Source organism: Dasypus novemcinctus, chromosome 5 (assembly GCF_030445035.2).
Source record: "Dasypus novemcinctus isolate mDasNov1 chromosome 5, mDasNov1.1.hap2, whole genome shotgun sequence".
Taxonomy (NCBI): domain Eukaryota; kingdom Metazoa; phylum Chordata; class Mammalia; order Cingulata; family Dasypodidae; genus Dasypus; species Dasypus novemcinctus.
This window is the reverse complement of record NC_080677.1, coordinates 71387199-71410982: the sequence shown is the minus strand read 5'-3', so window position 1 is coordinate 71410982 and position 23784 is coordinate 71387199. Positions and strand designations below refer to the sequence as shown.

Here is a 23784-nt window from a genome sequence, read left to right as displayed (position 1 = left end):
TTTCATTGGTCAACCTGTCTTTATCCCAGTACCGTGCTATTTTTACCACTGTGGCTAAAGAATATGCTTTAAGGTCAGGAAGTGAGAGTCCTCTAACTTTGGTCTTTTTAAAGACATTTTTGTCTATTTGGGGCTCCTTACCCATCCAAACAAATTTGACAATTAGCTTTTCCATTTCTGCAAAAAAGGCTATTGTGATTTTTATTGGGATTGCATCGAAGCTATGAATCAGTTGGGTAGAATTGACATCTTTTTTTTTTTTTTGAGCGCTTCCACCTCAGTATTTTACTGAGACCAGCAATGGGGCACATGAGGCCCAAGAATCCAACTCTGCTCTCTAGAAGCCATCCACAAGATTTTCCTTGTACATGTCATAATGTACATGACATGTAGATAATCTGCGTCCTCTTGTGCCGGTGGCAACCCTTAGGGCTATTCTGGACAGCGAGGGGGCCCCAGACAGACTTCCGGGTGGCGGCGTCCAGCATGGGCTGTTGCAGGCAATGCTGACTTTGAGCTGAACAGACTCCACCTGGGTCCCGTTGAGCTCAGCTACGGCCTGATCTGCTGACTCCATCTTTTCACAGGTAAGGAAGGCACAGTTTCTGGGTGGGTCCATGGAGATATCAATGATGTTTCCAAAGGGAGAGAAGGCCCCACGGAGGAGGGTGGGCATCATGTCTTCTCCATTCACATACAGGGTATTCCCCTTTCGAGGGGCCGGCGTTCAGGGAACGAGTCCCACCTGCGGAAAGGACCCTCTCGGTCTCGCTCCCTTCCCGGCCCCTGTCCCGGTCTCTGGTCTCTGTCCCGCTCACGGTCTCGATCTCGTTCTCGCTCCCGCTCTCGGTCTTGTTCTCGCTCCCGATCTCTGTCTCTGTCCAGGTTCCACTCATGACTGCGGTCTCGGCGGCGGCTTCGGGGAGGGGAGGCTGAAGAGCGGGCACTGCCAGGTTCTTCACAGCCCCAGTCAAAGCTTCGTGGGGGGCCACCCCCAACCCCTGGGCCCTCTGCCTCTTCCCCAGCTGGCCCCAGTTCCCGAAGCCGGTCGCTGGAAGACACAAAGCTCGCAGACAGAGATTTCTTCTGGGGACGTCTGGATGACCCTGTAGATCATCGTCGGCAGATACACTCCTCTGGAATGGCTGGAAAGTGGGGACTGGTCCCTTCTCGGGGTCCTTTAATAATCCCTCTAGGGTTCGAGAACGTTTGAAGCCCGAGTTCTTGGTCTCGGCCTTGATGGCACTGATGGCTCCTGACTTCACCAGCTCCTTTGCCTGCTCTTGCCGTGGCTGTATCCACCACAGGCTGCTGCGACAGTGAGCGTTTGACACCGCCTTGGCTGGCTGTGCTGCTGCTACTTTGCTTCTCCACAGCCAGAAACGCCTTTTTCTGAGGGGCGGGAACCCGGGCCCCACAGCCTCCAGCGGCCGACGGAGGCCGCAGAGAGCCGGCTCGGAGCGACCACGTGCGGAGGGCGGGGCGGGGCGCGCGGTGAGCAGGGCGCGCGGTGAGCAGGGCGCGCGGTGAGCAGGGCGCGCGGTGAGCAGGGCGCGCGGTGAGCAGGGCGCGCGGTGAGCAGGGCGCGCGGTGAGCAGGGCGCGCGGTGAGCAGGGCGCGCGGTGAGCAGGGCGCGCGGTGAGCAGGGCGCCGGGCCCGCGCGCTTCCACAGGCCTGCGCAGGGGGTCTGCTCCTCGGCGACGCTGGCCCACGCCGGGGCGGTGGGGCTGAAGGGAGCCCAGAACTGACATCTTAATGATGTTTAGTCATCCAGTCCGTGAACACGGAATGTCCTTCCATTTATTAAGTCTTCTTTGGTTTCTTTTAGCAATGTTTTATAGTTTTCTGAATACAGATCCTTTATGTCCTTGGCTAAGTTTAAGTTTGTTCCTAAATATTTGATTCTTTTAGTCACTGTTATAGACTTCTTTTTCCTGATTTCCTCCTCAGATTGCATATCAGTAGTGTACAGAAACTATTGATTTTTAAAAATATTTTTACTACAGAAGTTGTGAACTTACAAAACGATCATGCACATGCTAGAATTCCCATACAACGACCCTTCACCAACACATGAATGCTATTGATTTTTGCATATTAATCTTATATCCCACAACTATGCTGAACTCATCTATTAGTTCTAGTAGCTTTGTTGTGGATTTTTCAGGATTTTCTAGCTACAGGATCATATTATCAGTGAATAGTGCAAGTTTTCCTTCTTCCTTTCCTATTTGGGTGCCTTTTATTTGTCTAGCATATTTGCTCTAGCGAGAACTTCTAACACAATATTGAATAACAGTGGTGTCAGTAAGCATCCTTGTCTTATTCCTGATCACAGCAGGGAAGGTTTAACTCTTTCACCTTTGAGTACAATACTAGCTGTAGGCTTTTCATATATACGTTTTACAATATCGGAAAGCATCCTTCTATTCCTATCTTTTGGAGTTTTTTAAATCAAGAAAGGATGCTGTATTTTTTCAGATGCCTTTTCTTCATAAATCAAGAGGATCAGTGATTTTTCTTCTTAGTTTATTAATATGGTTTATTATACTAATTCATTTTCTTGTTTTGAACCACCCTTGCATACCTGGATAAAGGCACTTGATTGTTATATATAATTCTTTTAATGTGCTTTTGGATTTGGTTTACAAGTATTTTTGCATCTTTATTCATTAGAGATATTGGCCTGTGATTTTCTTTTTTCATAGTATCTTTATCTGGTTTTGGTATTAGGGTGATGTTGGCTTCATAGAATGGTAGCCTTTGTTTGTATTCAACACTTTAGAAAGCTTGAGCGAGATTGGTATTAGATATCTTTCACCTATGAAAACATCTGGTCCTGAGCTTTTCATCTTTGGGATATTTTTGATGACTGTTTAAATCTCTTCAGATGTGATTGGTTTGTTGAGGTCTTCTATATCTTCTGAAGTCAGTGTAGGTTGTTTGTGTGTTTCTAGGACTTTGTCTATCTTGAATACATTGTCTAGTTTTTTTGGCATACTGTTGTTCATAGTATCCTCTTATGGTCTCTCTTGTTTCTATGGGGTCAGTGATAATGTCCCCACTCTCACTTCTGATTTTATTTTCATCTTCTCTCTTTTTCTCTTTGTCGCTCTAGCTAAGGGTTCACTGATTTTGTTAATCTCAAAGAAACAGCTTTTGGTTTGGTTGATTATCTCCATTGTTGTTTTGTTCTCAGTTTCATTTATTCTTTGATCTTTACTATTTCTTTCCTTCAGCTGGTTAAGGATTAGTTTGCTTTCTTTTCCTTGTTCTTCCCCATTTACAGAGCTCAAATTTTAACTCTTTCTTTTTTTAAAAATATAAACATTAAGTGCTATAAATTTTCCTCCTAGCACTGTCTTTGTGGTTTCCTATAGGTTTTGATATGTTGTGCTCTCATTTCGTTCGTCCATGAGAGAATGAAAATTATGTATATCCTGATGTTTTGGGGTATAATGCTCTATGAATGTCTGTTAGTTCTAGTTCATTTATCATAGTATTCAAACTCTCTGTCTCTTTGTTTTCCCTCTATTAGGATATTCTATCCAATACTGAGAGTTTTGAGGTTTCCAACTATTACTGTAGAGCCCTCTATTTCTCCCCTCAGTTTTCCAGTGCGTACCTCATATAATTTAGGGCTCCCAGATTAGATGCATATTTATTATAATTACTTCTTCTTGGTGAATTGCCCATTTTATTAATATATAATGACCTTCTTCATCCCTTATAACAGCTTTGCATTTAAAGTCTATTTTGTCTGATATAAGTATTTCTACTCCAGTTCTCTTTTGTTACTATTTGCATGGAATGTCTTTTTCCAACCTTTCACTTTCAACCTGGTTGTGTCATTATGACTGAGGGGAGTCTTTTGAAGACAGCATATAGATGGCTCATATTTTTTATCCATTCTATCATTCCATGTATTTTGATTGGAGAGTTCAAGCCATTAACATTCTGTGTTATTACTCTAAAGCATTACTTAGTTCATCCGGTTTGTCCTTTGGCTCTCTGTGTCATCTTGTTCTTTTGTCTGTCTTTTTATCCTTTAGTTTACCCCTCCTAATAATCTTAATTTCTACACTCTTCTCCAAATCTCTTGCCCTTGTTTACAAGAGATACTCCCTTTAATATCTCTTGTAATCCTGGTCTTTTTGTAACATACTCTCTCAGTTTTTGTTTGTCTGTGAAGACTTTAAACTCACCCTCATTTTTGAAAGACTGTTTTGCCAGATACAGGATTCTTGGCAGCAGTTTTTCTCTTTCAGTACCTTAAGTACACCATACCTCTTTCTTCTCTTTCAGAAGAGGAGATGTTGGCACTTAATCTTCCTGAGGTTCCCTCATATGTGATGCTTTACTTTTCTCTTGTTTCTTTCAGAATCTTCTTTATCTCTGAAATTTTTCATTCTGAATAGTAGGTATCTCAGTGTAGGTCTATTCAGATTTATTCTGGTTTGGGTGTGTTATCCTTCCTGTATATTGATATTAATGCCTTTTATAAGGTTTGAAAAGTTTGTGGTCATTATTTCCTCAAATATTCTTTTTTTTCTTGTCATTTTTCCATTTTTCTTCTCCTTCTGGGACACTGATAACACATATGTTTGTGCATTTCACTTTGTCATTCAATTCCCTGGGAACCTGCTCCATTTTTTCCATTCTTTTCTCTTTCTGACCTCCTATCTTTTTCAGTTCAGATGTTCAGTCTTTGACAGCACTAATTCTCTCTTCGAGCAATTCAGATCTTCTGTTAGGTTCCTTTAATGTATTGTTTTCTTTAAAAAAATTTATTGAAGTATATCATTCATCCATGAATATACATAAACAAGTGTATAATAAAAGTTATGATTTACAAAACAAACACACGTAATATCATACAGGGGTTCCATACATCAACCAACCACTAGCACCTTGCATTGTTGTAAGATATTTGGTGCAAATTATGAACGAATATTGTCAAAAACTTACTACTAACTGTAATCCATATCTTACATTGGTGCATTTCCCTCCCCCCAACCTACCCTATTATTACTTTTTAAATATATTTTTATTACAAAAGTTGTAACAAAACAATCATGCACATGTGTAGAATTCCCATACAATACCCCTTCATCAACACACCACACCATGGTGGAACATTTGTTACAGATTATAAGATAATATCATCAGACTATTACCACCAAACATGGTCTATAGTGTACAATTGGCACACTTTTTCCATACTTCCCCATTATCAACACAGTAAATCTTTGGCATAGGTGCATGAATATTAGAGTATTGCTGTTACTCATAGTCCATAGTCTCTAATGTATTTTTTATTTTATCCATTGTGTCTTTCCTTCCCATAAGCTCTGTTACTTTTATTTGCAGGATTTCAAATTGTTCTTTATGCTTACCCAGTGTTTTTTCATATCCTTTTTCTCTTTAGCCACATTTTCCTTCAATTCTTTGAATTGATTTAGGTGATTTTTGTTACTATCTTTGATTAGTTGTTTTAAATCTGTATTTTGTCAGGATATTTGGTTTGTTCCTTTGGTTGGGTCATTTCTTCCTGTTCCCTAGTATATCTTGCAAATTTTTGCTGATGTTCAGACATCTGAATATGTTGGTGAATTTACTCTGATGATCAATTTCTCTCTCTTCCTAGTTTTCTTTGATTTTTTTAAAACTCCACACTACAGTTACATTTAATTACTGGGTTATTTCTATTTCATTTTTATTGCGAAGTTGGACAGTTACTTTTTTTTTTTTAGGATACTTGGGTTTGAACCCAAGATCCTGTATGGGAGGCAGGCACTCAACCACTGAGCTACATCTGGTCCCATCTTCTTTGATTTTTAAAAAAAGATTTATTTATTTATTTCCCCTTTGAGACTTGTTCCATTCTTTGCTGTCTCTTTTCTGTGTTCATTCACTGTGCATTTTTTTCTGATTCTGTTTGTCTCCCTTTGTTGTGTCATCTTGCTTCACCAGCTCTACGCAGTGCACAGGCCATTAGCTTTCCATGGTGCATGGGCCAGCTTGCCTTCACAAGGGGGCCCTGGGATGTGAACCCAATGCTTTCCATATGGTAGACGGGAGCCCAACTGATTGAGCCACAGCTACTTCCCTCTTTGATTTTTGATTCAACTTATTCTGACTCTTAAATTGCCCAGTTTAAGTTATCAAAATTAGGCCAGGGAGTCACTAATGGGGCACTGCTTTTCTCCCAGGAGTTAGGGCTAAATAGAGATATAAAGGCAGTTTTTCTCTTTGTAATGTCCTGGCTGGCAAGCAGATAGAACTTTTTATTGAACCTTTCCATGGAGGTGATTCTTTCAACCTCCCCTTTCCTGTCTTTATGGTCTGACCAGAATCAAGAGTCAAAGCAGGCTCTGCTGGCCAAATTCACTGAAGAGAAACCATGATCTGAGCTCTGACAGGCCCTTCCTCTTCCATTGTAATGACTGACCAGGAAGAAGTCATCTGTTCCCCTCTCAGCTGGCTGCAGTGAGCCAGGAGTTTTATCTAGGCTTATTATTTTGAGAGTGGGGGATGAGAACCCTTCCCTCTCTGCTGTGGGGGGTTATTAACTCACTCTTGCTGTTTTGGGTTCTTCTTCTCTCTGTCCTTCACCCACCTGGGGGTTGCACAACACTGTCCTGGTCTGCTGACCCCCAAAAGCAGGCCCCTCAGACAGCTTTTGGCCCTTTCTACATTGTTTTTGTGAGAGAGTTGAGCTCTACCTGCCTATTCTGACACCATCTTCCCAGAACTCCATCTAGGAATTTTTTGTTGAGGAATTCATAAAGATAGTTTATACTTATACTGCAGAATATCTTAATTTTTAGCTCACCCAATTCTAGAATATCTATGTATAACGTTTTTTAGCCATTGCAATTCCTTGTAATTTATCATGAAATGATTCTATATTTCTTCAATCATGCCTTATGTTATCTTCTGTTGAATGTTAATATTTTGGTCCTTAATGACATAGTGGATGATTCCATAATTTTCCATCATTTTTCGTTACAGAACTCAATTCTGTTCAATTTCAAACTTGATTTAAAAATCTACTTTCTTTTGCTACTGTTAACAGACTTTAAGTCTGGGATTCTAATTTTCTGAAGTGGAAAAATAAATGGAGTCAATTGGGAGGGAAACTGTGAGGAGTGGGAATGAAAAACAAGGGGAGGACAAGGTCAAGGTCTTGACTCTCTAGCCTGTTGGGACAAAGAAAACAAGTGTCCTTTTTCCTTTTACTTAACTGACTGCGGTTGTAAGACACCCCCCCTCCCCCCACATTTACAGACATGCCCTTAACACATCCAAGATTTTGGCTTCCTCACATGAATTCTGGTGGTGGTATTTCTTCAAGGCTTGTCAGTTCTTACTTCTCTGAGAGGGTTCATTGGTTCTGGCTCTCCCTCTTTCACTTCCCCTTGGTTTCTGCCTCTTATTGCTGGAGTGCACTCACCTGGAGGTAGTTCTCTTAAGTGAAATAGGAAAAAGAACTTAAACCTCAATATTTTCTTCATTGCTTCAAGGAACTCACTAGAAATTTATGCCTCCTGGCCATGACAAAATGGTCAGATACAAAGCAGCTGCATGACACCATTCTCCTGTCCTACACTTTATCTTGTATTGGTATCTCTTTTTAGGTGAGACATAGGGGCAAGTTAGAAAATTTGTTGCTAAACTAGCTGGAATGCAACAAGGGAATGGAGTCCCTGTCCTTGGCACAGGGAGCTTTAGTCACTTAGTGATTCTAATGGAGCATCTTCTTTACTTGGCTTTGGGAATTATCCTCATCAGAGAATGCACTTTCCATATGGCTGACCACACTCATGATTTTGCATGTTTCTCGTCTACTCCCCAGTCCTTTCCTTGAATACATATATACTTGGGGGAATGGTTGCTGACAACAAATAACATAACAAAATGTATATAATATAACAAAATAATAACAAGATAATATGTTACTGATTATTTATCAAGGCCCAGCATTCTTCTATTCATCTACATCTATTTGGCACTTAATCTTTATAATAACACTGTGAAGTATATATTTTAAAATGAAGACACTGTAGCAGGGAAATATTAAATGCTTTCTAAATGCTGGATACAAGCATGATTGAGCATTTACTACATGCTAAATATAACCATTGAAAGCACTATGTTAGTAGTTATTATTTTCCCCATTTTGCTCATGCAGAAACTGAAGGCCAGAAAGGTTAAGTGACTTCCTCAGGCTAGTCACATGGTGAAGCCAAGATTTGAACCTGGGTAGACTCAATATAGAACCTGTGCTATTAACCATTCTGCTGCCTTTTTAGGGCTATTTCTAATCATGCCCTAAATCCTGGGGGGACGATTATGACCCTTTTTAGGGAATATTTCTTTAAAAAGTGAAATGCTTAGTACATCTTTGTTCTCAGGTTTGGGTTCTAGTCACTAATTCTGGGAAAACCAGAAAATTCCCACTCATCATTACAGCGTATATGAGAAATTTCTTCAATCACGATGCACATTTCTGGACTTCTGTGTTTTCTCAGGTAATATGTGCTGAAAAATGCACACAATTTAATATTAAAAGTAATTAAAATATTTTTTAAGAATGCAAATTACTTCAAACAAAGGTATGTAAACAACTGACTATATGCCTTTGGAATAATTTATGATTCACATAATCCACAATATTACTTTCTTCCATTAGGTAGGACTGATAAGAATTAACTAAATTATAGTGAAGGAATACAGTTAATGTATATTTATAAGAATGAACAAAAAATTATAACCAAAATTACTTTGCTGGAGAGAAGACCAAAATAATGAAAAAATTTATCTGTTATACATCTGACTTGTAGAAAAATGGTCTTACCACACATCTTCCTTTGCTATTACATGAAAAATGTAGAAGCAGAGTTTTAAACAGTTACTGAACAGAACTCTAAGGATGACTCTAGAAGAGTATTAGGCTATCAGTAGACACCTCAAAATGTTATGCAAAATGTGTGTTTATTTTTGTACATGTTTTCTGGGAGGAGGAAAGAGATTTTTGTTAAGAAAAAGGTTTTAGTAAGTTTCCAGAGTGGTTCCCAAAAATGTCAGAAACATTGATGTGGGCAGCAGACTTGGCCCAGTGGTTAGGGCGTCCGTCTACCACATGGGAGGTCTGCGGTTCAAATCCTGGGCCTCCTTCACCCGTGTGGAGCTGGCCCATGCGCAGTGCTGATGTGCACAAGGAGTGCCGTGCCACGCAGGGGTGTCCCCCGCCTACGGGAGCCCCATGCGCAAGGAGTGTGCCCTGTAAGGAGAGCCACCCAGCGCGGAAGAAAGTCCAGCCTGCCCAGGAATGGTGCCACACACATGGAGAGCTGACACAACAAGATGACACAACCAAAAGAAACAGATTCCCGGGCCTCTGACAATAACAGAAGCGGACAAAGAAGACACAGCAAATAGACAAAGAGAACAGATAACCGGGGTGGGGTGGGGAGGGGAGAGAAATAAATAAATAAATAAATCTTAAAAAAGAAAAAAGAAACATTGATGCAACATCATGATATAATGATAAATACTAAACAGATCTAGGAGAAACCATGCCATTTATAAAGACAAGACAAAACATTCATCATTGTCTATTAAGTAAGAAGATCATGGTTCATAAAGAGGGACTATAAATCCATTAAAATAAACATTGATTTACACACCTCTGTCCTGGGCAAAGTTAGGATGGGCCTCCAGCAAATCAATCCCATGTCACCGATTTCCTGAGTGATCTTTTCCCTGTATTAGTAGCTCGTTTCCTCATCATTTGTATTCCCTTTAGTTGAAGTTATTACAAGTTAGATAAAGTTCTGATAGCTAATATTTTTAAGTTGAAAAGCTCTGATAAATATAAAGTCACAAAAATAGATTTCCCCCTCAAAAGCTCTAATTTCCCAAAGGCATAATTCTTGGGGTCTCACTGGTCATAGCAGAGCTATTACAGTAGAATAATCTGATTGATAGCTGTCTTCCTAGCACAAAATTGATACTTCTCCTGCAGGAAATGTTAGAAAGAGAGTTTATAGTTGCAAGATTATTTTGTTATCTACTAATTTGTATGGGAAGAGAATAACAAATTGCCTTAGAATCAAAAGCAAAAAAAGAGTTAATATATATGAAAGAAATACATTTTAAAGCTATTTAATGCATATATGTTAATGTCAAATTTGGCAAATGGCACAGATATTTTACAAATTATTTAATGAAATATAAGAAAAATAGACTATTCAGACAATACACTAGAGCAGAGAAAATAAACTTGCCTTATTCCTATTTCTGAATAATTTATCAAACATTTTTTTTGTATTGTAGGTTCTCAAAGATCTTCATACAATTACTGCATCTTGAAGTGAAACATCTTCTTAAATACTAATATTAGAAGATTTTCTAGGAGACTAAGGGACTACTCAGAAGTCACATCTTTGCAAGCAAATTGGCATTAAAAATAAATAAATAAAACAAACAGCACATGTAAGGGAAGGCCAGAGGGAAGCGGGGAATATGGGGATGTGGACTTTGTGACAAATCTGCTTATTCTCATCCAGTTCTGTCCTTCCCTCTTCTTTGTTGGTGCATGACTGATCTATGTTTCTTTGAATCCCTTGCAGTTGGGAGAGGTCATGTGATTAATTTATCTTTAATTGAAAGGAATGAAAGTGCTTTTTGCTAACTTCTAGGCTTAGGTTTACAGACCACCACATTCTCTTCTCCCTTCCACTGAGATTTGAGCATGAAGATGACAGCAGTGCTCTAGAGAAGGAACTCTTAACCCAAGGGCTATCACTGAATAGAATTCAATGTGTTCATGAAACTTGGATGGTGAAAAATCTTATCTTCATTTTTATTAATTTAGGGTTTTCTTCCACCGTGAATGTAGACAACAAACCGTGGGAATATTAATAAAACCCATGGCTTTGTCAAAATATAGAAAACACAGATGTTTTCAAATCATAGAAATGTCTTAATATATTTGCTAGTTCATAATTACTTCAAAATTATTGGTATTTTGACCCACCACTGATACTTGCCATTTAAAGTGTTAATAAAGAAACATGTATTTTATAGTTTGATAATGTTTTTAAATGTAATTGCCTTCCTTTTTAATCAGATGCATTTTATTTTATGAATTAATTAAATATTATTTCTAGACAGGGGTCATAGTCTTCCCCAGATACCAAAGAGGTCCATCGCACAGAAAAAAACTCTAATAACCCTGCCCTGGAGGATGGAGAAGCAAGAACTTGGAAGGAAACTGGGTCCCTGAGAGCTTCTGGGCAGCCTAGTAGATGCAACTCAGATTTTGACATGAGAAAGAAATTGCCTTTGTTCTTTTTTTTTTTTTTTAAAGATTTATTTATTTCTCTCCCCTTCCCCCACCCCCACCCCGGTTGTCTGTTCTCTGTGACTATTTGCTGCGTCTTCTTTGTCTGCTTCTGTTGCTGTCAGAAGCACAGGAATCTATGTTTCTTTTTGTTGTGTCATCTTGTTGTGTCAGCTCTCCGTGTGTGCGGCGCCATTCCCGGGCAGGCTTCACTTTCTTTCACGCTGGGCGGCTCTCCTTACGGGGCGCACTCCTTGTGCGTAGGGCTCCCCTACACGGGGGACACCCCTGCTTGGCAGGGCACTCCATGCCCGCATCAGTACTGCATGGGCCAGCTCCACACGGGTCAAGGAGGCCCTGGGTTTGAAGCGTGGACTTCCCATGTGGTAGACAGACGCCCTAACCACTAGGCCAAGTCCACCGCCAGCCTTTGTTCTTTAAGTCGATCTCTTTTGAGTCTTTTTTGTTGTTGAAAGTTAGCCATACCTTAGCAAATATAACATTTTACAATCAACTTTTATTTACTTATTTCATAAAGGAAAATAGTATTTTGTAAGGTTAAAGAGTGCTGAATATTTTAACACAGTAAAATACCTATCTAACATATAAACTATGTCCAAAAACTAAGCAAAATGATAAATAACTGAACTATAATGTTATTCTAAGTAGTACAACAGGATAGATATTGTTGAATATAATTACTTAAAAATTACAATCAAGCCAAAGATCAGCAAATATGTTCATCCCTTAGGACTTGTCATCACCAATCACTGTAAATCCACTACCACCTCAAATTCAAGCACCTGCTCTCTGATAAAACCATTTTCTCCCATCTTTCCAATTTTCACTCCCTTGTATCTTGACCCCAATAATCCTTTACACCCAATGGAATATGCAATCTATTGATCCTATCAAAATTTCATTTTCCCAAGTTTCAATCATGTACTCACTTCCCTCCTTACCAAGCTTATATTTCACAGTCAAACTTTAAACCTACTCCCTTCATATGCTCAAAATCTCTTCCTTCTTCTGTTGTGTTCTCCCTGTATCCAAACGTTAGCTTGAGTAGGAGAAAAACATTATTGCCATAATCACCAATCTCACTTAAACTAAATGACTTCTAACTTTAAGTGGACCTTTAGAGCTGTCTAGCAACAACTAGACATTCCTAGTCTATTCACTCTTTTCTCTTAGGAAAGTATTGTATTCTTTCTCCTCTTTCTTCAAACTTCTAATTCATTCTCCCCATCTTCACTCTCAGTTAATATCTGTGATTCCTTCATCATGGAGAAAACTGAAGCAAACAGAAATCTTTCTCCAGCTCCCTCCACCACATCTACACACTAATCATCAACAAGCATCCTATTGTCGACCTTCCCTTCCATTACTATGGATGGACTGTCTGGGCTACATTGGAAGCCACCTTCTCTACTCATATACTAGAGCTTATTTTAATCCACCTTTCAAGGACATGGCTCATGTAGTCACCTTCTCTGTACTTGATCATTCTCATTGGCATATATAACATACTGTTATTTCTCCTATCCTTTTAAAAACCAAACAAATCTCTTGATCCACATAGCTCTGTAACAGCTGTCCCATTTCTCTCTTGTTTTTATAGCAAAACTCTTGGAAGCTCTCTGTACTTACAGTTTCCAATTCCTCTCTAATTTGTCCCTTTGGCCCATTAAAATAAGCTTTAGCTCATACTTCCCCCATAACCCAACTTCTCTTGTCAAGGTCATGTCTGTATTATTAACTCTAGTAGTCAGTTCTTGGTCCACATCTTTATCTATCAGCAGCATCTGACAGAGTTGGTGATCCTTCCCTTATTGAAACATTTCCTGCATTTCCAGAATATAATTCACTCTACTTTATTCTTTCTTTTTTTTCTTTTATTTTAGATTTATTTTTATTTATTTAATTCTCCTCCCCTCCCCCAGTTGTCTGTTTTCTGTGTCTTTTTGCTGCGTCTTGTTTCTTTGTCCGCTTCTGTTGTCGTCAGCGGCACGGGAAGTGTGGGCGGCGCCATTCCTGGGCAGGCTGCTCCCTCCTTCTCGCTGGGCGGCTCTCCTTACAGGTGTACTCCTTGCGCGTGGGGCTTCCCTACGCGGGGGACACCCCTGTGTGGCATGGCACTCCTTGCGCGCATCAGCACTGCGCATGGCCAGCTCCACACGGGTCAAGGAGGCCCGGGGCTTGAACCGCGGACCTCCCATGTGGTAGACGGACGCCCTAACCACTGGGCCAAAGTCCATTTCCCTATTCTACTCTCTTAGTTTTTCTTTCTCCTGACCTCATAATACTGGAAAATGCCACAACTCAAGCACTGGCTCTTTTATTTTTTATTTACTCTCACTGCTTTAATGACCTTAAGAAGTATATATTTTTCTGACATTTTAATCTTTAGCCCATACTTCTTCTCCTGAACCCCAAGCTCATATAAAAATCTCATGCTGAAAATTAATGTGAAGCCATGAACTTGGCCCCAAACCTGCTCCACCTGCAGTCTTTTCCGTCTCAGAGTGGAAGAACGGCAACTTTGTTTTTCAGGATCCCCAAAACATTGTAGTCTCCTTTGACTCTTCCCCTTCTCTGAGTTCTACATGGCTTTTGGAAGTAAATCCTGTCTGTTCTTTCAAAATCCAAAAATCATGGTGCCTTGGATAATCTGGATTATTGTGATAGTCTCCTGACTTTTCTTCCTGCTTCAGCCTTGCCCAACTTCAGTCTATCTTCCACCACATGCAGTATAATACTGTTACAATTTTAATCAGTTTATATTAATATCAACCCTTAACTAAATCCCTCAATGGCATCCTCTCTCACTTAGAATAAAAGCAATCTGTGTCCCCTCTCTCTGATTTCATTCCTACTTCTGTTCTCTCTGCTCGCTCTTCTTGGTCCATCTATAGTGACCTCTTGGTATTTCTCAAACACACCAGGCAGGCTCCAGTCCCAGGGCCTTTCGCTCTGTCTCTTCACCCTGGATGGATGCTCTTCTCCCAGGATCCCTTTTGGCACACACCTTTACCAGCTTCAAATCATTGCTTGAATGTCTCTTTCTCAGGGATGCCTTTTCTGACCACCCCATTTAAAATTCACCCTTTCCCCACCTCTGCACTTCCTCTGCCTTTTCCTGCTTCAATTTTCTCCATAGTTCTTAACACCTTCAGACATACTTTGGGATACATGTGTTTTATGTATTTACTGTCTCCTCCCACAGTGTAAGTTCCATGAGGGTATATCTGTTTTTTTTGCCCACTTAAAAAAACATCTGGTACATAGTTGGCATTCAGGAATGTCTACCTCTTATTAATATAAATTTTATCACTACTAACTAGATCATTTGTGAATACTTTCTGGTTTATGCTATCTGGAGGAGAGAGAAAACAGTTTTAAAGTTTATTTGAATCAGGTTTCATCACAGGCTAATGGAAATATGTGTTAACATTAATAGCACTTATTTTCTAGTGTCCCAGTTTCTCCAGAAAGCATTAAGATCTTCCTTATTAAACAACCACAGCAACAACTAGCGAATTAATTTTACTTCATGGATTTCTTACACTCTCAAACAATATATACAATATATTAAATGGCACTTAAATGTGATGAGTTAAAATGAGGTCAAACTGAATAATGGTGGGTCTCATCCAATAAGACGGTGCCCTCGTAAGAAGAGGGAAACTTGGACACAGCACAGACCAACACTAGAGAAGGCAGCTGTGTGATAAAGGAGGCAGAGTTTAAGTATGGCAGCCACAAGCCAAGGAATGACACAGATTGCCAAGGATTGCCAGGAAACACAAGAAGCTAAGAAGAGGGGAAAAAAGAATTCTTATCTTTGGATTTGGGATTGTGACCCTGCTGACACCCTGATTTTGATTTCTAGCCTCCAGAATAATACATTGTCTCCAGACAATAAATTTCTGTAGCTTTATGATATTTGTTACAGCAGCCCTAGGAAACTCAGTACCTTATACATTTGTTGTAGTGGTTGATATTGTTGCTGTGTATTTGATACAACTTTTTTGTTTTGCCTTTTTAATTTCTTTATTAAAACATAAATATAATTTGATTTATAAAAATATGGAAAATATTATAGAGTTGAATAAAACATCTGATGAAGCATTTTCTGTCAGGTGTATTGAGGTTCAATTTGATTAGTGTGAAATTTTGAAGCTCACATATACATTGTTAAAAAAAAAAATTGTACTGGGGCCAGTGAATGAGCCTGGGATCTTGTATGTGGGAAGCCAGCACTCAACCACTGTACCACATTGGCTCCTCTGAATTGGCGTTTTTGTTTGTTTGCTTGTTGTTTGTTTATTTTTAGGAGGCACTGTGAACTGAATCTGGGACTTCCCATGTGGGAAGCAGGTGCTCAACTGCTTGAGCCATATCTACTCCCCAAATATGCATTTAAGATTGGTTTGCCTTCTTCTGAATTGCCCCTTTTATAATTATGAATTATCTTTAGCTAGCTTTTATTGGATAGTCTAATTTGTCTAATATTAATTTAGACCCTCCATCTCAAGATTAGTATTGCATGGTATAAATACTTTCAGTCTTTTATTTTGAATTGTATTTTATAATAAAAGTTTATCTCTTATAATAACATATTTGGATCTTGCTTTTGACTCAGAAAATCATTTAGTCATAAATTTAATTAGGGTGTTTAAATAATTTCCATTTAATTGTGTTATTGATATAATTGGGTTTCACTCTGCCATGTTGTTTGTTTCCTGTTTATCCTATCTCTTCCTTTTTCTTCTTTTACAGTTTTCTTTAGGCTTAATAGAGAATTATATGATATTTAATTTTATATCCACTATTAGATTCTTAGTTATAACACTTTTAGTTAAGTTGCATCTTTAATTTATCTTTAAATAAGATTTTGCCACATATGTACAGTGTAAGAATGCTAAACAGTATATTACATTTCCTCTTTCTCATCCTTGTGGTATTTTTTCACGTATATCACTTCCTTTTTTTTAGAAGGTACAGGAGATTGAATCCAGGACCCCAATGAGAGTTGGTTTTCTTGTTTGTTTGTTTGTTTTGTTTTTAAGAGGTAGTGGGGATCGAACCCCAGACCTCATACATGGGAAGCAGGCACTCAACCACTTGAGCTACATCTGCTCCCCATATATTTTACTTCTACATGTTATATCCTCACAATACTTTTTATTTTTGTTCTAGATATTCAATTATCTTTTAAAATGTTTTTAAATAAATATTTTTGATATTAACCCTCACTTTACCGTTATAAATGATCTTCACTTCTTTGTCTAGATTCAAACAGACCTCTAGTATCACAGTCCTTCTTTCTAATGAAATTCATTTAACATTTCTTGTGCATAAAACTGCTGGCAACAAATTATCTTAACTTGTGTTTCTCTGAAAAAGTATTTATTTTGCTTTCAACATCTACTAATATTTTTGGTGGATATGGAGTTGACAATTTTTTAAAGTATTTAAAAATGTTGCTCTGTTGTCTTCTATCTCGTATTATTTGTAATAAAATGTCTGCTTTCATTTTTGCCTTTGCTCCTTTGTACATGATGTTTCTTTATTCTCTAGATGCCATCCAGGTGTTTACTTTATCTTTGGTTTTCAGCAGTTATACTATAATGTGTTTAAGTGTGATATTTATTTTATTTTATCCTGCTTGGGATTCTCTGAGACTATAAAATCTGTGGTTTGTTGTCCTTTGTTAATTACCTCTCAACCATTTCTTCTTGGACTCCAGGTATATATGTTAAGGTATTTATATTGCCCCACATTCCTGGCTGCTCTGTTCCATTTTACCTTGTTTCCTTCTCTCTTTGTGCTTCAGTTTGGTTAATTTCAATAGCCCTACTTCATGTTCATCACTTCTTCCCTTTGCTGTATCCGCTCTGCTCATGATTCTGTTAATTTATTGTTCATTCCTGATATTGTGATTTCCATTTTTAGTATTTTATTTAACTTTTATAGTTTCAATCTCTTTGAAGAAATTTCCTATTTCCTTATGGGTATTAGCCATCTTTTCTATTAAATGCTCGCACATATTTATTTTTAAATCCCTGTCTGTAAGTTCCAACATTTGGGAATCTCCATGTCTGGTTTTATTGATTCTTTATCTTTTGATAATGGGGCCTATATTCCTATATATTTTGGGTGCTTTATAAATTTGGTTGAATGCTAAATCTTGTAAAAGAATAGTAATGACTAAGGCAAATAGTATTTATGCCTTGAAGCAAGGATATCTCTTCTGTCATGCTGTTGGCAAAAGGTATTGGGACAAACCAGTTTTTAATTAAACTGGGTTTGGGTTTCCATGCTGAATATTTACATTGTGTACACCAAAGATTTCAAATGTCTTTAGCAGTGAATTCCTGGCATGCCAGAGGGTTTTCCTAGTGCTCCTGCTTCACCCTTTGCTTTCAACAGACCATGCATGTCTTTGACAAGGTGGGGGCGTCTCTCTGCATTTTTGTACCTTTTTAAGAGGAAAGGGGTTTCTCTCTGCATTTTGCACATCATGTTGCTTGTTACTTGATTCATGTTGGGTGCATCGAGGATTTCTTTGTTTCCTCTGCCAGCCTCAGACATGCATGTCCAGTGTGACAGGGCCTCAGTGATTTAATTTCCTCAGCATAACTGCCCGTTCCACATGAAAACAAACCTATGCCTTTTTATTGTTAAATGATCTTATGTGATAGAAAGTTTCCTTCATCTCTCCCAGGAGCAGCAGATTTCTAGTTATTATTGCATGGTCTGAGATGGATTTTCTGCTCTTCCCCCATGCTGCCTTTGGAATATGCAAGGATTTCTAAACCATGCAAAAATAAACTAATTTTTAAAAATATTATCTATCAAATTAAATTGAAAAATAGGTACATTTAAAATTAAGAAAATAAGTAACTACTATTCTTCAAAAGATGTCATATTGCACTTGGTAACAAAAGCCATAAACTGGGAAAATTTTTAAAATATATATAATCCAGAAAGGATTAGTGTCCAGAAGATGACAAGAACTCTTCAAAATCAATTCAAATAGCAAGCTGAAACACCAAATTAAAGATGGGTAAATATACAAATAATCTACTGAGGAAGAAATTTACCAAGAAGGAAATAAGAATGACACAAAAACACATGAAAGTTCTCAATTTCAGTGGTGAGCATGTAAAACCAACCAAAACCATGAGTGACAGGCCTTTCAGGACCGAGGAGTGAGGAGCTCCATAAATCCATCCCTCCATAAGAGTAATGAAACCATTGTCAAATAGTCAAAATAACGTTTTTCATAACACTGAAAAATGATTGAAGCCTTGCAACTATTTGAAGAAACTTTATTCAAGAAAAATTGCTGAACCTTGGTAAACAAGAGCAGTGTTGGGGGCATTGTAACTTGACCAAGACCATCTTCCTCTCTCCAGATTTTCAGGTGACTTGAAAGTCAGCAACCTTAGAACCAAAGGTGGTGTGATAACCAGTAGCCTTTGCTGCATATATTAGAGAAACTGTACATGCACATACCCAATTCGCCATCAGTTACATTTTTGCACACATGTGCTAGAAGAATGAGACTTCATAAGTGTTCTTAAGAACTAAACATGGAAACCTGTGTAAATATCCATCAGAGGAGAATGAATGAATATAACTTATTCATACAATGAACTGCTATTCAGCAGTGAAAATGATTGAAATCCATCTGACTTACACACATGGCTGAATCTTTAAAACATATTTCAATGAAAACTTAAGTCACAAAACATTTGAAATATTTAAAACCCAATAATAGAAAAATTAAGCAATATGTTTTAGCAGATAAATATGTGATAAAATGTAAAGAGAAACAAGTGAAAGATGAACATAAAATTTGAGAGAGTGATTGCCTCCATGATGTAGGAAGAATCACAGAGGGTACTCTCAAGGTTGTGATAATTTGGTAAATGTGCTTGTTAATTAACTTTCCTGCAACAAACCTCACTGTATGTCAAGCATCTAACCATGAAATGGCAGTGAAGAGGCAACTAATACATGCTTGCTGAAGAAGACAGTGTCATTTCTGAAAAATGATAAATGGTTAAAAAATGCTAAGTAAAAGTCTATTTCTTCAAATTTTAAGGCTGTCTCTGCCAATTTGTGTGTATGTATATTATATACACATTATATGAAAAATTAAAAAAATATCTAAGATGCATGTTTCAGCATTTGTTAAGAGCATTTGAATTAGTATCATTTAAATATGTTTCTGAGAAAAAAACCTTTTCCAACTTAATGCTGAAAGCAATGAGACTATTACATTATGTAATTTTCTACTAGATGTACAAAATACTTATATTCAATCTTTTCTAGTAATTATAGAAATTTTTTCTCAATTATTACTGATTTTTACTTTCTATCTTATGGCAGGGAAATTTTATTATTATATAAGAATTTTCTATTTTTCAGGTTGAAGTCTCACTCAATGAAACATCATTTCCACCCCCTCCCCAGAGTTAATCACAAAAGGAGAAAGATTAACTTATAATAGAATAATGTAGTGAAACCTTAGCAAAAAATTATCTGACATATTCCTCCCTGAGAGAATGGTTATATTTTCTTATCAATGTCTGTAACAACAGAGCAAGCTATTTTCCACCACTGATGAAATTGAAAAAGAACTTATTCTTAAGTACTTTCTATGTTTCTAAGATAAAATTATATATATCTATATAAATAAACAGAAAAAATTTATTATCTATGTAAAGTGTTATTTTTAAATAGTTATTTGCTGTTGGAATTTTGTTTCAATGCATAAATCAAGGTATACAGTAAGATCTTAAACAATTTCATCTCCTCTTTCATAATCTTATCTCCTTATGAAATTAGACAAATGTGACTGTAAAGGTTTTCCTAATCTTAACAATCCATTCTTCTATCCATTTTAAGAATTAATAGAATAATATATATGTATTATTATTCATTTATTCAACAAATATTTATTACTTACTTCCTGCCTGGCACTACACAAACTTGGGGATGGGGGGAGATATGTAAACAGATAAATGATCTCAGCTTTCATAGAAGTTAGAACCTATTTGGGAGACAGGTATTCTGGTTATCACTTGAAAAGTATAAATAATGCTACGTTGTGATTAATGCAACAAACAGAGGTGTTTGGAACTTCAGTTGAGGTAACTGAGGCAAAACTGAGATTAAACAGGGTTAATAAGGGAAAGAACAAAAGAAAAAGGATGTTAAAATCTCTATGACTGAAGAATTGGAGGTGAAAGGACAGTAACGTTGGAACAAAGAGAGCAAGAAGGACTGTAGTACACAATGAAAATATAAAGGTTGGGAGATTTCAAATTAGGCAGGACTGTCTTAGTTGCATAGTTGTTTTTTTCCTCTCCCTATCCCACAAAACAATGGGAAAATGATGAAAGAGTTTAAGCAATGTAGAGCTATTACCTGGCTTATATTTTGAAAATATCACTTAGCTGTATTTTTTTTTTTCACCCCCCACTCCCTGGTGGCTTTTTTGCTGTCTGTTCTCTGTGTCCATGTGCTGTGCACTCTTCTGTATCTGTATTTATTTATTTTATTTCCCCTCCCACTTTGTGGCTTGCTTGCTGTCTGCTCTCTGTGTCCATTTGCTGTGTGCTCTTCTGTTTTTTTTTTTTTTTGCTTGTCTCCCCCCCTTTTTTGTGTGTGGTGCCACCTTGCTGAGTCAGCTCTCCATGGTATCTGTGGGCCAGGTAGCGCTCCGCAGCATGCGGGCAAACCTGCTTTCACAAGGATGCCCCGGGACGGGAACCCAGGACCTCCCATATGGTAGATAGGAGACCAACTGATTGAGCCACAGCTGCTTCCTTCATTTAGCTGTATTTGTATGGTTTGTGGAGGAAGTTGAAACCTAATGTAGTAGTTTATGGGAGAGATGATGGCTTTTTGAATCAGGGTCATGACAGTGGAGAAACAAAGAAGGGCTAGAATCAAGAGGATAGAATTAGTAGGAAAAACTTGGCTTAGATAAGGTGGTGACAGAGAAATGGTTGTGGATAAAATGCTAGTTAATAGTTTGCATAGTTAGATGGACAGTTACACATGTTGAAATGTGCTTCTTTGGAAAAAGGGATATATTTAGCCAAAATTATGGTGGTGAATATATGAACATGCATTAAATTACTAGGATTCCAAGAGGAGATGTCAAGTAGGCAGTTGGATACTTGGATGTTGAGCTAGAAATATAAATTTCTAAGTTATCTGTCTACAGAGGGAAACAGGACCCATAGGTTAGATTTGACTAACAAGGGGAAAATATATATAGTGAGAAGATAGCCTAGCACCAGCCTTGATTAACTTCAACACTCAAATGCCAAATTTCAGTTCAAATACTTTTTTTCTTTTTTTAAAAAAGACTTATTTTTTAAATTTATTTTTCCCCCTTCCCTTCCTCCTGCCCTCCTGTTTTTGCTGTCTGTGTTGTCTTCTCATTTTCTCTCCTCTAGCATTCACTGGGATTCAATCCTGGGGACCTTTGATGGGGAGAGAGGTTCCCTGTCAATTGTGCCACCTCAGTTCCTGGTTTCTGCTATGCTTCACCTTGACTCTCCACTTGTCTCTCTTTTGATGCATCATCATCTTGCTGCATGACTTACTTGAATGGGCACTGGCTCACCACGTGGGCACTTATGCTCACCACAAGGGCACTCATACGGGCACTGGCTTGCTGCATGGAACACTTTTCTCTTCATTTTCACCAGGAGGCCCCAGGGATCAAACCCAGGTCCTCCCATATGGTAGGTGGAAGCTCTATCATTTGAGCCACATCCGTATCCCTTTTTTTTTCTTTTTAAGGAGGTACTGGGGATTGAATCCAGGAACTTGTACAGGAGAAGCAGGCACTCAATCATTGAGCTATATCCACTCACCAGTGAGATTTGTTTTTTTCATTTGTTTTGTTTTTAGGAGGTACTGGGGATTGCATCTGGACCTTGTACATGGGAAGCAGGTGCTCCACCGCTTGAGCTACATCCTCTCCCCTCAAATACATTTTTATATAGTCCATAAAATTTAACATTTTGGGAAGAACTAGTTGGCAATATTTATGCAATGAAAGATTGCACATAATATTCCTTATTTCAAGTGTCTCTTGAAAAACTAAGGCCAAGACAATATTGATCTGGTATTCCTATTAACAAGAGTTGACTAAAGTGGAGCAGCAGCTGACCTCTTTTAGATGCAGCCTGTGCTCCCCAGCTATTAACAATTCTCACCACCCCTCATCGACTCTCTGGGTGGGTTATCATTTATCATCATAACTCATGTTGTGGTTTTGCAACTCCATTATCTATCTGCCTTTTGCAGACATTTGAGATTGTGAATCCTGTACAAGTGTGTCTCATAAGATTCATTAGATTTTAGAGTCTTCTAAAGTCTAACGGGCAATAAATACATGTAAATGTACACTAACAAAAGAAAAATGTAGAAACTACATAAAGTGTGAAGGGAAACAATGGAGAGAATCAATTGCTCTATGTGGAAAATAGAGAAAGTATTTAAAGAGATAAAGTATATTTAATCTGGTTTTGAAAGATATTTAAGTTTTTTTTTTTTAATGGAGAATGGTGGTGGTGGGGAGGTTGGAATCTAAGAAAACAATTTTATAAAGTTATAGATGTTTCCTAGGAGACAATGAGAAATTTATGTATGAGAGAGAATAGAGTGAATTTGGGAAAGACACTGAATATGGATTTTGAGAAAAAAAAATGACAGGATAAATAAAACATATTTTGTTCTTTAAGCACTAGAACCATAGGGGGAAAAATTAAGCTGGGGAATGACTTTCTGATGGTTGAACTTAGCACTGTTATACATACTTAAAGGATAAAATTTGTCTTATGTTTCCATTCCCTTCAAGTAGCATACCATTTACTTTGTACTAAGTATATAAAGACCAACTGCTTCAATGCAGAAACCAACAATTTTGCTCCCTACATTTTGTCTTAGATTCTTAGAAACAGACTAGACCTATGAAACATAGCTTGTATTAACCTAGAAATCATGCAGTCATTCAAACCAAAAAACTCTCTTTTCCAGATTGCCTTATATTGAGTTTCTTTGGCTGCTCAAGCAAATACCACGAAATGGGTTGCGTTAAACAATGGGAATTTATTAGCTCACAACTTTGAGGTTAGGAAAAAGTCCACATCAAGGCATCATGGAGGCAGTGCTTTCTTCCTGAAGACTGTGGTGTTCTGGGGCTGGCTGCTGGTGCTCCTTTGTCCTTCGCTTGTCATGTGGCAAGGCACGTGGTGGGTCTCCTGGTCTCTTCCCTTCTCCTTTGAGTTCTGATGGTGTTCAGTGTCCCCGTCTCCTTCCCGCCCAGTATTGGCAGCCGGCGCTGCCCCTCCTTCTCCCCTTCTCCGTCTTCCGCCTAGCCGTTATCTAGACAGCCC

At 38.2% G+C, this 23784-nt stretch overlaps 1 pseudogene; it reads right to left on the bottom strand.

Moving 5' to 3' along the window:
• Nucleotides 1–337: 337 nt before the first annotated feature.
• Nucleotides 338–23784, bottom strand: part of LOC101425779 (negative elongation factor E pseudogene) — a 127165-nt pseudogene continuing 103718 nt past the window's right edge.